General features: G+C 50.8%; 1 protein-coding gene across 24 annotated transcripts in view; it reads right to left on the minus strand.

Moving 5' to 3' along the window:
* Nucleotides 1–14,993, minus strand: part of INPP4A (inositol polyphosphate-4-phosphatase type I A) — a 123,410-nt gene extending 108,417 nt beyond the window's left edge. For all 24 annotated transcript variants that reach the window (XM_085015392.1, XM_085015393.1, XM_085015387.1 and 21 more), the window contains exon 1: nucleotides 14,726–14,993. The gene's annotated coding sequence lies outside the window, so the exon portion shown is untranslated. The remainder of the gene's footprint in view (nucleotides 1–14,725) is intronic.
* Between the last annotated feature and the right edge of the window lie 718 nt (nucleotides 14,994–15,711).

Consider the following 15,711-nt stretch of genomic DNA (forward strand, 5'->3'; position numbering starts at 1 on the left):
GTAGGACACTCTGGGGATTCGAGGGAAACTGAACTACTGTTCCTGCCCTAAAGGACACTTACGTCTTAGGACACCCCAGATCTATTATGACCACTAGGCATGTCCCCTGAGAACAAATGTCACTCTTGCAGATGCCACGTGGGCCACAACGTCCCCGTAAGATGCAGTAAAGCAGAAGAGAAGGTCTTTGGCAATTCCTCCAGACCCTTAAGGAGTCACTGTTAAGGACCACAAACCAAGGAGGAGAGGGTGAGAGGGCCTCCCCAGCAGCGTGGGGCATGGGAGATGCAGCTGCTCCGCACTCCACACACCAGCCTTCAGGGTGCCTGTAGTAGGTTAGTTTACTAGGTGCTGCTTCTCCTCTCAGCTGCCCGGCACTCACCCCCTCCCTCCCAACAACAGCTGCCTGCAGGCCACTGAAGTCACCACACCACCCACCCTCTCCAGCCACTCTGTTGATGGGCAACGTGGTACAGAGACCCACGCCAGGCAATAATGCTGTCTAATTCCCCAGCATCAAGAGTGAGCCCTTGCAAGTTCCCTGGTGGCCTAGCAGTTAAGGATCTGGTGTTGTCATTGCTGTGGTTTGGGTCACTGCTGTGGTTCAGGTGTGATCCCTGGCCTGGGAACTTATGAATACCATGGGTGCAGCCAAAAAATTTTAAGAAAGGGTGAGCTCCTGACCCAGGCCCTCTCAGTCAGTGTAACTCCCTCCCCTGGGCAGTCTGGACCTGCCCACCATCATGCCCCACACTGGGTATCATTTGCAGAGGGCACGGCTCTGCCGAGCACCACGCGATCCCAGCCAAGGACCACATTCTGCACCCCTGGAAGCCCCCTTCACATTGTGGGTGACTCTGGGCCTGTAATGTCATACTCTTGAACACAGATGTTGCCTGGGTTCCCGCTAGGTCCCCAGCAAGGGTTACCAGGCTAGGGGCCACACAACGTGTGCTTCCCCTTTAAGAGTGGGAGACACAACGTGGAAATCAGAACCACTTCCCTCCTGGCCGGGGCCTCACTTTCTGCAGTCACACTTGAGGTGTCCCAATAGTCTGGTTCCTCTGAAAAACATGTGCAGCATCTGGTCACTGGGGCCAGACGTCCACCCGCAGCCCCTAAGGATAGGGAAGGCAAGTCCCAAATAACATAGGGAGAGGCACACTGTGAGGCTGAGAGAAGGCAGTTCTATGAAGTCTGATGGCCACCTCCTTTCAGCAAAACATTCACCCTCAATATGAAAAAAAAAAAATTGTTTTTACTGAGAAAGAGCTGGACAGCAGGACGATCTGGAAGAAGAGCACCAGCCTAGAGTGGCAATGCGTGCCAGAGAAAAATGGGGAAAGATGCCACGTACATCCACAACCTGCCAGCACCACCCAGGTAGACAAAGCGAGAGAGGGCCACTAGATGAGGCCTGCCTTTCTAAACATGAAATTAAAATGTCTTTCAAACCTACGAAAAACTTGTTACAGATGAGCAAAATTTCATCATCAGTTTCGGAAACATAAAACCAAGTTCCTGGTTTCGGAAGCAGGAATTCAGGGAGTGTTTCTCTGTAAAGACTTGAACACAGGAATTCCTGTCATGGCGCAGCACAAATGAATCTGACTAGGAACCATGAGGTTGCTGGTTCGATCCCTGGCCTCACTCGGTGGGTTAAGGATCCGGCATTGCCATGAGCTGTGGTGTAGGTCGCAGATGTGGCTTGGATCCCGAGTTGCTGTGGCTGTGGCTGTGGCATAGGCCGGTGGCTACAGCTCCAGTTTGACCCCTAGTCTGGGAACCTCCACATGCTGTGGGTACGGCCCTAAAAAGAAAAAAAAAAAAAAAAAAAAGGCCTGAACACAGGCACAGCCAGCCCCAACTGCCAGGGAGTCTGGTCAGCCAGAGAGCGGCATGTAGCCCCTCCAAGAGCTCAACTTCTGGGGGCTACCACCTCCTTTGGAGTGTGTGGGTGTGGGTGCGTACACAAAAGGTGCGTGTGCACAAGTGTAAGTGCAGGCAGAGCTGGTGCAGAGCCAGTGTGGGAGCACAGGAGAGGCTCACACACCTGGGGCTGGGGCGGAGGGATGGTGACAGGGGTGGCAGGCGTGGCCGGCTTTACCCAGCTATTCAGCAGATAGGTGCTTATGCCCAGTGGCTAGTGGCACAAGCAGGCTCAGGCTTCCCTAACTGTGCCTGCGCGTGGGCCTGCCATTTTAGCACAGGCACTGCTGGCACATTGATCCTTCTTAGAACGCCAAGGCCTCAAAAAGTAGAAGAGGCAATTTCACTAACACCTCGAGTAAACTGGTTATCAGACTCCTTCAGCAGGGAGAGCACCAGCCCTTGGGATCACCCTCCTGAAAGGAAAGGCAGGATGAGGAGGGAGAGAGGCTAGAGAGATACAACAGACCCGGGTAATGCCTCTCAACTCAGCCAGCAAGGCCAGCCCTCCCCCAAGCCCAAGGGAGGGGCCCCATCTGGGGTGGGCTCAGGGCCAGGCTGGACACGCCAGGCCTGGAGGCTCCAGTGGGAGAGACCTGCCGCCCCTCCCGGGCTCCTTCCCATGCAGGGCATCTGGCCCGCGGGCCCTCACCTGGATCTCGCACTCTCCCGAAATCCCCCACCCAGGCAGCCCTTGCCTTTGGGACGCACCCACGGGTCCAGCCACCCTAGGGGGACTCCTGGGGGATGGCAACACGGTCGGCAAGCCTCAGCACTGGCCCTGAGAACTCGGCTCCGCTGCCACCACTTCTATTCTCTAAATGAGGAAATTAAGGCACAAGGGGACGAGGGACCTTTTTCAGGCTCGAGTAAGAAGGCCCATGTGGAAGTGAGAAAGGTCACAAGCCCTCAAGTTTTTGGATAGCTAACACCCGGCTTCCCCACAGGAAGTTCCCCACAGAAATTTTCCCAACAATCTGCCAACACTTTCCCAACAAGCACAAAACTTCATCTTCCAAAAAAAGATAACAACTTGCAGGCAAGACACAGCTGGCGGCTTCCAATGTCCATTCTTCCCTTCCTCCTTGGTAGCAGGCCCAGGGCTCCGGCTTCGGCTGGCGTGGGGCTGCCCGCTTCCCTCTCGGGTGTGGCCAACAAGATACAAGGACAGGGCTTCTAGGAAGCCCGCCCTCCTGCAGCCTGGTGCCCTCCTGCAGCCTGGTGCCCTCCTGCAGCCTGGTGTCCATGAGCTGGGTGTGCCTCTAGCCGCTGTCCCAGACACAAGGCCTGGGCTCAGGGATGAAAGGGATCACCTCCAGACCTCAGTACACGAAAGAGAGATAAAATGCCTGCCCTGACTGAGCCTCTGTTCCTTCAGATCTGTTCTGTTACACAGCCAGATGTTAATCCTAACAAGCTGACCATTCCCCACTTATATCGGAGGGTGGAAAATGTCACCATCCCGGAGTGCTGAGGGCTGGGATAAGGAAGGGTACCGCTTTAGATTTAAGTTCGTTTACATTAAGTCCACTCCCATTTTCTCAGAATGAGACCTTTAAACAAAGCATTCTCAAATTTACCCTGGGCTCCAGGCACGGGTCAGAACATCCTCACAAGACCTTGTAAGCATAAGATTCATTTCGCTGTAGAGTTATTTTATAAAACAGTTTCTCCCTAGTATAATCAGCCCTTACAATCCAAAAAAGTCAACCAATCCTATTTCCAGGCCTTTTTTCTTTTTAATCAGTTTATGCTTTAACTGATAACTTTATTTACTTATTCATTCATTCATTCATTTTTAGGGCCATACCTGTGGCATGTGGAAGTTCCCAGGCTAGGGGTCAAATCAGAGCTGCAGCTAAGGCCTAGACCACAGCCACAGCCACACCTGATCTTAGCCACAGCCACATCCTCGACCTACACTGCAGCTTGCGGCAACGCCAGATCCTCAACGTGCTGAGCGAGGCCAGGGATCAAACCTGCATCCTCACAGAGACAACATTAGGTCTGTAACCTGCTGAGCCACAATGGGAACTCCTTAACCAATAACTTTAAATCTATGTACCCTTTATGTAAACAGGAACGGCTAATAGGAAATGAAATAGGTCAAAAAACAGAGTAAAAGGAGGTCAGTGAGAGGGAGGTGGAGAAGTCAGGGAAGGAGGCCAAGCTGCCGGAAAGAGAGAATCCAGAAGTGAGCCAGATGACCACTGTACACAATTGACCAGGGAAAAGAGCCGGGAGTGGAGTGATCTCCGGCAGGCCAGGCGGAACAACACAGGTTTGGGCTTAAACATACACACTGGCCCAACTTTCTGCAAAGAGCCTCAGAGTAGAGGTGTGGGGAGGGACAGAAGAGGGGAAGACACTAGATGCCCTCCTTAGGACAAGAGAAGTTCGGTCAGCATGATGTACGGGCAGCTTCCATCTCCATGGACCCCGCATCCTCCAGCGTCTCTGACACAAGGCTGCTCCATTCTAGGAGGCCGAGCTGCATCTCTGCAGAGGGAGGCTGGGCGAAAGAACACAAAAGCAGGAGGCGGTGGACCTCCAAGGCCATGGGCTCGGGAAGCACTTCCCTTAAACAGACTCTGCACACCTGCGTCAGAGCCCAACGACAACCACATCAAGTGCACACCAGAGTGCCCTTCATGGCTCAGTAGTTAATGAAGCTGACTGAAGAAACCATGAGGATGCAGGCTTGATATGGCATTGCCAAAAGTGGTGTAATTCACAGATGCGGCTCGGATCCCAGGTGGCTGTGGCTGTGGTGTAGGCTGGCAGCTGTAGCTCCAATCAGACCCCTCGCCTGGGAACCTCCATAGGCCACAAGTGCAGCCCTAAAAAGACACAAAAAAAAACTGAGCACACACAACACTTCACCCCTGCAGCCCTCAGGCTCCACCACAACTTCACTGCTAGGCAGGACCAGGGGCCAAGGGGGAGGAACACAGGGGCTGACCTTCCTTAGACCAACAAGGAAGGAGTAGGAAAACTCAGGCTGACCTCCCCAAGTCACCAGGCACCAGCAAAGCCCAAGGCGCCCTCCTCCTCACGCCAAGTGGGCACAGCCAGCAAGGTGCCTCCCCAAGGCCAACCACCCCCCCAGTGCTCCTCCACCAACCCAGGGGAGTAGCAACGTTTGAAAGGGTCTGGGGCATCTTGGTATTTCTTGGCACACAGCCCGTCCTAACTAGGCTCCATCAATTGCACCACTTTATCCGCCATTAGATTATGACCCAATTACACAGTGTGATCACTTTGTTGACCATGTGTTTATGCAGAACACAGTCAACATAATAAATAAGAAGTGTGAAGATACTTCACATCCCCTGCTCACAATCATGTTTCTACATGCTTTTGAAAAACACCAAAGTGTCAGTAGAAGACAGCTGGGTCCGTGGCCACCTGACTAAAAATCTAGGTGCCCAGGCCCCTCCCACTTCCCTCTTCCCTTCTGCCCACATCCTTCTCCTCTGACCTTTGCTGGAGGTCCCCTGCGTCTCAAAAACCTCCTTCTTCTGCAACATTTCCCCTCAGAGGTGCCCTGGGCAGGTCTCAGAGATGGGTGCACTCCACTCTTTGAAGACATTTTTTAAATTCAGGGCACTGCAGGAGAAAGTTAGCAAGGATGCAAAGCTGATGGGGAGACCCTGGGGCCTCTTGGAAGACAGTGACTTCCCACCAGCCCTGGTTCAGAGCACAGCACTCAGATCTCCTGCTTGTGCTATTTAACCCCAGCCCACCCCCCACACCCCCTGCTGGGCACCTCCCATTTCACAGGGGAGAAAGCTGACTCCGGTTCTCGTCCAGCACTTTTCTTCCCACAATCCACCTTGCCCCCCCCTCAAAAAACAGCCACAAACACTTGAAGACATTACTGCATATGCTGTGATGCAAACCAGATGAACCCCTGCATTAAATAATGCATATCACACCGTCTCACAGGCAGCCAAGGTGATGGAGGAGTTGTCCTGTTATTGTTAAGGCACAGAGGAAAAAAGGGGGGCCGGCCTCAAAACAAGGCAGATCCAGATACCTAGCCACACCTATCTCCACCTGTCTCCCTCCCTCCCCCCTCCCCCACAGGTAGCCACATGCTATAGAAGGATAGCTCAGGGTCCAGAGACAAACTATAAACCTCTGACAAGTTGACACACTCCCTGCCCCTGCCTCTCTGTCTCTCAGTGGCCGTGTGAGGATCCCCAATACCATCAGGAGGATCTGGCCCAGCTGGACAAGCACCACCACCAACAGACCAGAGCAAGACCAGAAGTTCTGAGCTTTGCCCTCTTCTCTTCATGGGCCCAGCCCCCACTCCCCGGGCCCACATCTGTAAAAGGTCCCTCTGGTTTCCTAGGGTGAGCCGCCAAGCCCCCAGGCCACAGCCCGTGGGTGAATACGTCCAGGAGGGCACCCCCCCTCCGGGGCCTGACCCGTGGATCTGACACATTTTTACAAAAACCCATAGTGAGAAACAATCACATTGTGACAATGCCCAACACACACCAAATGCAAATAACTATGTGTTTTATCCAAAATGCTTACCCTCCCTGTGGGAAATCTACTTGGATATTTCCTATTATTTCAAAAACTGTTTGGATGCTGGTTATAACCTCACACTGAACCGCTGCTGTCTGAAACATGGTTATGGACCCTCCCCAGCCAGTGTGCTGCTTAGCTGCTCCTTCTTCCTCAGCAATTAGCACCCATGTGGTGGTGCAGGTGTGTGAGACGGTTCCTACACCATTTTTATGTAGTGAGGTGAACCTTAACCCTTGCAAAGTCAAGAAAATCTGGAAATACTGCAGCTCACTAGTTCCAGGAAAAATCTGGAACGGTGGGCTATTCTGATCTCACAAACTACCTGGGGAGGCGGCTGTCTTACTTCACCCAAACGTGAAGCTGGAGCTGTGTCTGCGAGAGGGGGTCGGGCACACAGGTCACAGCAGCAGTGCCAGAGAGAGTGATGCGCTGCCACTAAAAGTAGTCCCGGAGGCCACTGTCCCTCAGGCCAGTTCCCTAAACATTTCCCAGCCCTGACTATCCACTGCTTTCTAGTCTCCCCAGTGAGTGAGAAGCAGCAGGGTGAGCAAACGCTACACCCCTGAATGGCCTCGGGAAGTGAGTCAGCAGGGCTTCCATCCCCCCAGTGGGGCCAGAGAGAAGCGGGGCTGGCGGGTCACCAGCACGCTTCCCTCAGTGCCCAGCCCTGCAGGGAAGACTTGGGCCATGCTCCGGAGCTGGGACACTGAGCTGGACCAATACCCCGGGGCACAGGGAGCACAGTGCCCTTGGCCTCCTGAAATGCTTGGTGATGCTGTGGGCTGATCACCAACTTGGCTCTCCCTTCAGCCTATCTTGGGAGCTTGGGGGACAGGGGGTGGGGCTCAGGGGTGGTCTTGATTAGACAGAGCCATTCTCCAACTTGACCTCAGAAGGCCATCAGAATTACCTGCAAGGCTTGTTGAAAAACACTGCTGGGCCCTATCTCAGAGTTTCTGATTCAGCGGGTTGGGGTGGGGCCTGAGACCACGCTTCTGCCACATCTCAGGTGATGCTGATGACTATGGCCTGGGAACCACATTGTGAGGAGTGCCTCCACATCAGCTGCCCCCAGCCCTCTCCAGCGTCAGCTCCTAAGTGCTCCCACTTCGGAGGAAGACAGGCAGACACTGGCTGGCACTGCTCATTCACGCAGGCCCACTGATGCTAAGGATCATCTCACAGCCACGAGCAGGCGGACTCTCAGATGCAGAATCTAGGTGCCTGATGAAATTCCAAAACTGCTGCCAGAGCAGGACTCTGGTTCAGAGAGACAATAAAGGTCCTCACCATTTACGTGGAAGCCAGAAGCACCCCAAGAGACACACGCCATAATCCATAACCCCAGAGAGACTCTTGAACTAACTGGGCATCCTCACCTCCTACGGGACCTGTCCTCTACAAACACACACCTCCCTAAGTCTATTTCCTTCCCACTCCCAGCAGTTGCACACTAGGCCACCCTTCCTGAAAACTCTGACTCAAGTGTTAGAGGATGCACCACTTGAAATGCAAGCAACACACAGGACAGGGATGGAATGGAGTTCCATGTTCTGGAGTGAGCTGATTTTATCAGACAGCTACTGGAACAGCAGCCATACAAGGGCAAAGACAGAGGCCCGAGGGCAGAGAGCAGGAAGAGGGGTGGGTTCAGGAGACCTCAGGATCCTGCCTGTAAGTGTAAGAGAAGGGGTGCTGCAGGGACTCAAGGTCGGAAAGGAGGGGAAGGCTTGGCCCCTCCAGCGGCCCCCACCCCACCTCCTGGAGGCCAAAGGACACCCCCCTCTTTACCTGACCCCACTGCAGAAAACAGACACCTCCTCTTCATCCCCAGGACATGGCCCTCCCCCACCGGATACTGCCTGCTTGAGACCTTTGCCAGGTGACCCCACTGAACTGATTCCACGTGAAAGGCCCACAGGGTCTCAGCTGCCCTGGGTTAGGGACTGACTGGTGGGCACGTGACAGGGCACAAGCAAGGTCCAGACAGTGAGCAGACAAGCAGCCAGCACCCAGGGGCCCTCGGTTCTCATTTCCCAACCAGGTTACGAGGGAGAAGGACACACCCCAGGGAGATTTTTTTTTTTTTTTTTTTTTTTGTCTTTTTAGGGCTACACCCAAGGCATATGGAGGTTCCCAGGCTAGGGGTCTAATCAGAGCTATAGCTGCCAGCCTACACCACAGCCACAGCAATGCCAGATCCGAGCCACATCTGCAACCTACACCACAGCTCATGGCAACATCGGATCCTTAACCCACTTAGCGAGGCCAGGGATCAAACCTGCAACCTCATGGTTCCTAGTCAGAATGGATTTCGCTGCGCCAAAAAAGGAACTCCCCAGCGAGACTCTTGAACTGAAAGGGACTGTTGAGAAATTAAACCCGAAGAGAAAAGGCTGCGCTAATTCCAGGTTCTACATGGGCTGCTGCTCATGCTCCCCATACAAATTCATCCTAAAGGTTCAGTCCCTGGGTGCTGATGGGGTCAGGTGCCTGGTCCAAACTCTTGATGAGCATTAACTCAACCCCCAGCAAGCCTCTGGGGTTGCTACTACCCTTAGCCCAGTTTGGCAGTGAGAAAACACAGGGCACAGAAAGATTAAGCTACTTGCCTGAGGTCACACAGCTGATTGGAGGCTCTCGGGAAGTTTGGCACCAGGGTCCACAATAGTTCCAGGAATAAAACAGATACATCAAGATATTAAAAACAGAAATTGTTGATATTGGGGACTCCAGGTGATTCATGTTCATCCCCATACTGACACAGAAAGTATTCGTTTTAAAATCCTGGGAAGGAAGCTACGTAACTTGATGAAAATGGTACTAGCTCCAGACAGACCTGGGTTTGAACCCCAGTTCAACCACTTATAACTACCCTCAGGTAGGTGCCTTAGCCACGCCTCACCTCAGCTTCATTCTCAACACCCCACACACCTTCTCCCAGGATGCATGTGGACACTTGGCCCAGAGCCTGGTATGTACAGGTGCTCAGAAAATGTCCGTTTCCTTCTCCTGTAGCTTGAAAAATGCATCCTAAAAGGAGATGTCTAAGGCCGAAAAAGAATAAAGCCCAAAATTACACTAGCTTCCACAACCCAATAAGATAAACCATCTAATAAGAAAAAATGGGTGAAGGATATGAACAAGTAATTTACAGAAGCTATAATATAAACTAGCAAGAAAAGGTTTTCAATATTTTTGGTAAGTTAGGAAATGTAATTAAAACAGCAATGTCTTCTTTATCCATTAAATTTGCAAAAACTAACAAGAGTCATATTCTTCAGTACAGTGTTGGCCAAGTTAAAGGCAAAAAGGCAATTTCACTTACTGATGAAAAGAGCACAGAGTGATATAGCCTCTTGGAAGTGGGGAGCAATTTGGCAAAGATGGCCATTAATACTATGCTTTAACCCAGAAATTCTGCCTCTAGGGAATCTAGAAAACAGAGATATTTGTGTTGACAATGATGTGTCTCACAGATTCCCCACTATTTTTAGAGCAGAAAATTGGAAACAGCCAGCAATAAAGGACAGTCAAGTAATTTATGGTACACCCACACTCTGGAATACAGACCCAACTTTTCTTGTCAGGACACAGAGATCTTCAGGACATAGCATTAAATTCAAAAAGCAAATCAGAGAAAATTTGATATAATATGCCTCTATTTATGTTCATGATAAGAACATTTGTCCACTGAAGCGGCAAGAAGCAGCAAGGAACACACAGATCTAGGTTTGGTTTTTCGTGGGGGGTTTTCTGGTTTGGTTTTTTTTTTTTTTTTTTTTTTTGCTTTTTAGGGCCGCACCCACAGCATATGAAAGTTCCCAGGCTAGGGGTCAAATCAGAGATGCAGCTGCCAGCCTACACCACAGCTCACGACAACCCCAGATCCTTAAGACACTGAGCAAGGCCGGGTTCAAACCTGAGTCCTCACAGATTCTAGTTGGGTTCCTTACCACTGAGCCACAACAGGAACTCCCAGATCTGGGTTTTAATTTTTTTTTTCTTTTTTTAGCGCCACACCCATGGCATATGGAGGTTTCCAGGCTAGAGTTGGAATCGGAGCTGTAGCTTCTGGCCTACACCATAGCCACAGCAACTCGGGACCTGATCCACATCTGCGACCTACACCACAACTCAGGGCAACGCAGGATCCTTAACCCACTGAGCAAGGCCAGAGATCGAAACTGCATCCTCATGGATACAGTCAGATTCATTTCCACTGATCCATGATGGGAACTCTCCAGATCTGGGTTTGTAAATGTCATTCTCCACTGAAATGAACCTGGACTCTGGAGAAATGTCTGCAAGTACAAGCTGAGTCCTGAAGGTTTTGCCCCAGAAAGCAAAGAAGTTCATGGAGAATGATAAGGACATGTCAAAAGGACGTAAGAGCCAGCTGGAAGGGGATCCTGAAGGCCAAGTCTGGGACAACTGAAGCAACAAAATGAATAATGAGCATACCAAACCATAATCTATTGCATAAAGCAGGAATTCATGAGTACAGTGACATAAATCAAAGGGGAAATGAGGGAGAAAGTAAAGTTCTTCCTTTTAGTACAATTCCAACCACTAAGTGTAGACAGAAATGTGGAATTAGAAAATCACCATCTGTCACCTATCATAACTATCTGGGGAAGAATCATCAATGGATTCTGAAACTAGTCCGTGAAAAGTATGAGGAGGAGCAGTATAGTTACACAGTCTCAAGTGCTCTTACTATGAGATACATATTATTGACAAAGGGAAAAAAGGTAACTTTCCCTGAGGGAGCCTGGCAGACATCACCTTAATCATGTGATCAAAGTTAGGCCAGTGAATGGACTCATTGACAGTCTGTGCCCCACTGTGGGACAGCCTGGGACAGCTGCGGTATCATCCTGTGCTAGACCTGCCAAAAGTGCATAATGCGAAACTGAGCAGGAGGAAACCGCAGGCACACCCAAGGAGAGAGACATTATCCAAAACACAGGCAGCTGTCTTCAAAAATGTCAATGCCAAAGTCATGAGATACATAGGCTGACCCTCAAGAATTGTTCCAGAATAAAGGAGACTCAAGAGACAGTTTGATTCTAATGCAACACATAATCTTGGATTTCCTTTTGCTCTGAAGGGGCTACAGGTAAGATGTGAAAAAGACCTGCAGATTAGAGTGTTGTATCAACATTTCCTGTTCCTGATTTTTAATAATCATACTGCTGTTGTGTAAGAAAATGTCCTGGTTTTCATGAAATATACAACAAAGTATTTAGAGGTCAAAGTGTATCAAGTCTGCAACCTACCATTAACCTTTGCAGAGAAAAGTCATCACACACACAAATAGGAGCGAGGATAAAGCAAATGTCAACATGTGGGTAAAGACTATCTGGAAACTCTTTGGATTATTCTTGCAACTTTTCAATGAATCTGAAATAGTATCAAAAAATATTTTGAGAGCTAGGTATGCATATCCATAGAAATAGAGGTAAATTCCTATAGATTAAGTTCACAATGGCACTTTCCTTAAAAGCACAGAGACAAAATGAAGCAGGTCTGCCCTGCCTGGTATTAATACTGGTTTCCCCTGAATTTGCTCTCCTCACAGAGCTTCTGTTCCAGCACCCTGAAAAAGGCTGTTTTGCGGGATCTCTCAAGACTAGCTCATCAATCAAGCTTCACAGAAGAAGCAAAGACATAATCAAGCCTTCTTCACTGCAGATTTGTGCAGTTCTTCCCTTGGTGAAAGCCAAAGCATCCTGACACACTGAGTAGCTGATGATGGAATACATAATCCATACAGGAGTTTTTCACAAGAAACTAGGATAATATGGCCTTGGTCCAAAGTCTCCCCCCTAGTCTGTCTTACTATGGGTGGTGGGGGTCAGCTGGTCCCACACGTTTTCGTAACATTCCTCTGGTGCATTTGTAGATTTGCTTGGCTGAGGAGAATGCTCCCAGGTAGGTAGCTGGCTAAAGGGACTTGAAGGGTCAATAATTTCGTCATACACATCCTGTCTCTCTCTGGCTTTACAGCTTACAACTTCTCACGTATATTATTTTATTTCATCCTTTCCTTTAAAGTGATTTATATAAAAAATATTAATGGCAGGGAGTTCCCATCATGGCTCAGTGGAAACGAATCAAACTAGCATTCATGAGGATGCAGGTTCGATCCCTGGCCTTGCTCAGTGCGTTAAATGATCCAGTGTTGCCCATGAGCTGTGGTGTAGGTCACAGATGAGGCTCAAGTTGCTGTGGCTGTGGTGTAGGCCAGCAGCTGTAGCTCTGATTCGACCCCCACCAGGGAACTTCCATATGTCTCAGGTGAGGCCTTAAAGCAAAACAAAACTAATGGCGGGAGTTCTCTGGTAGCCTAGCAGCCAAGGATCTGGTATTGTCATTGCTGTGGCTCAGGTCACTGCTGTGGTGCAGGTTCAATCCATGGCCAGGAACTCCTGTATCCCACAGGTGCAATAAAACAAAATATAAAACAAAAAATTAATGGCATTCAGTTTAACAGCAATACAAGAAAATATCCAGTTTCCAAAAGCAATGAGATATACTGTCTACTCCTGACTTTGAATCTAGCTGGGAGAAAGGACTTGTACCTGAGCAGATAAACACACTGAGATATCATAAGCCTTATGAAAAATAGGTAAGTAGCCTGTAGAATTAGCACAACTAATTCTACCACTGAACTCAATAGAAACAAAGGCTCTGCTTCCTCTTTGAATTTGTCCAGCATTCATTCCTTTAAGCCTTATCCTCAGAGCAAACCCTCCCTGTAGCTGTAACTTTGGCTTATTACTTCAGAGGCTTGCTGACAAGACACCACAGAAACAAGGCCTTGTGGGCTCCATGGAAATGCCACATCACCCCTGGGACAGCTTCATGGTCTTCTGACACCAACCCTCCTACAGACCAATCACACTGATCTTCCCACGTGGGACCAACTTCCTTCAAAGAAACCAGTGAACTGAATCTTCCAGGAGTAAACATTTCAGCAAAGAACCCCCAAAACAAAGGCCCTAGCCTACATCCAAAGACAAAAAGTCCTGTTAGCCTGTTTTCCCAAAGACAAATTGGGTTTCATCCAAGGACAACCTATAGCTATTCTATGTTACCAACGCCAATAGCATCTAGATTCCAAAACAAACTCTGGAAAGCAAGTTCAGTTCTCACCTGCCAGAGATGAGAAAATAGAGAGCCAAAGTTAGCAACTGGCAGATGCAGAATTCACATCCTAGTCAGCCTGTTCAGTCTCCAACCCCACGGCCTGCCCTCAGTCCACACAATCTACTGAACAGAGATGAATCAGGCAGAATTTCACCGCAAAATTCAAACCACCTCCCCATCCCCTATTCCTTTGGTTTAGAGGCCCTAAGGGGCAGGTGGCAAATCAAATTCGCCTCTAATGCACTGCCCCAACCCAAAACACATTCAGTGGCAAAGCCAAAGACAAGAAGATGGGCTTTACAACTGCCCATACTTTTTTCTTACCCAGAGGACTATTTTCATGATCTGTCATTATGGATAAACTCGGAGCAGGAGGAACACATCATTATGTAATGTCAGAGGGCAGGCGACAAGGGGAGGGAGAGCAAAGCTCATCACCACTCCCTTCGCCCACAAAGACATAAATTAACCGTTGACGTTTTAAGTGTTTCAATCTTCTATGGCCTGCACATTCATGACTAGCTTTGCAAGAGAGGGTCTCAGATCCCTGAGGTTTCTCAGGCCTCAATTCCTTGACTAGCAAAGCCATAAAGAAACAAAATGTCAACAGCAAAGATGGCAGAAATGTTGTCAGGGGCTGTGGGCCGGCATTAAAGGGAAGAGTTTGAAGCATGGGGACCCAGGTGCATGTTTATTTTTACCCGGTTCTGTTTACACTCGAAACACCGCGAGGCCTTCAGCGTCTGGAGTCACTAGATCCAGCCCTGGAGACGCACCAAGACCAGCGCTGCGTCCCGCATCCCGGCTCCCCGCCGCCCGCGCCAGCACCGCACTCCCCTCAGCCCGAGGCGCCCGGGGCGTCATCCAGCTAGGGATCGCCAGGGTCGGGCTGTTCCCCGAGACGCCACCACCGGGGAACCGCTAGGCTGCACGATTTCCATGACAACCGCGGCGCCGTCCGCGTCCCGCGCGCCGGGTGTCTGGATGCGCGCCGCGCCCCGTTCCGCCCGAGAAGCATCCCGGTCCCCGGAGGCTCGTAGCCGCCGGTTCGGCCCCCCTCCCTCGCACCCGGCCCGGCCCGGTCCGGAGCACCTACCTGGCGCGTCCCGGCCCGCGGCGCCCACGCCCTGCCGCCCCGCCGTTCTCGGACCCGCCGGGCCGCGCGCTCGAGTCCCGCAGCAGCAGCGCCGTCGCTCGGTCGCCACGTCGTGGACGGCGGCCTGGCTCCAAATACTGGTCCTCCTACCCCAGCCCGCGGCGCCCAGCCTAGCCGCGAACCCGTCGCCCGCGCTGCAGCCCCAGAGCCGCTGCTGCCGCCCCAGACCCGCTGCTGCCGCCGCCGCCGCCGCCGCTGCTACCGCTCTGGAGGCCACGCCAGCCCCGCCCCGGCCCCGCCCCCTCACCGCGCATGCGCGTTCCTTGGGCCGCCCCCACGCCCGATCCCGGCCACCCCCACCCAGCTGGTCCTCCTCCGCGGCGGCTCACGCTGACTTCTCCCGCGTTCCTCTAACACCCACTTTCAGCTGTGACCGAATCGCCTGCAAAGAGTTCTTGAACTTCTGACTTAATAAGATCGTGGCATTTTCGCCATCACATATACTGAGGCTTCTAAGGCCCGGATGCATCCCCGAGGAAGAAGGCTGCTGGGAAAAGCGGCGAACAGGGAACTGCTCTGGCCATGTGTACCGGTGTCTGCGCGACTCCCTTGGGGCGGTCTTACACACTACCTTGGCAATGTTTAGGGGAACTAAACATTCAACCCAGAAACAAGCAAAAATTAAAATCGTACTTTAAAGATACAGATGAACAAAAAGAAGAGAGAAACCGCTACCCTCTCAGGCTGTCCTGGCATATTGTATAAAATCTACTTTGATAGACTCTCAAATATCAGCTCCTTAAACTTCCCTCCCAAAGTCCTATTTTTCCATAGAGGAGGGAGAAACAGAATAGTCAGAAGTTTTGGAAGAAAAACTTCACTTTAATATTAAGGTTTAATAAACCTTAATATTTGTGCTTGAGCAAGGGTAAATACTGGGCTGAATATAACATTTACCTTCAGGTCTTTAAACTTTATCAGAAAAA

Source organism: Sus scrofa, chromosome 3 (assembly GCF_054392235.1).
Source record: "Sus scrofa isolate SSC_HxYL_T2T_F1_AM1 chromosome 3, Sscrofa_HxYL_maternal_Yorkshire_Landrace_v2.0, whole genome shotgun sequence".
Classification (NCBI taxonomy): Eukaryota; Metazoa; Chordata; class Mammalia; order Artiodactyla; family Suidae; genus Sus; species Sus scrofa.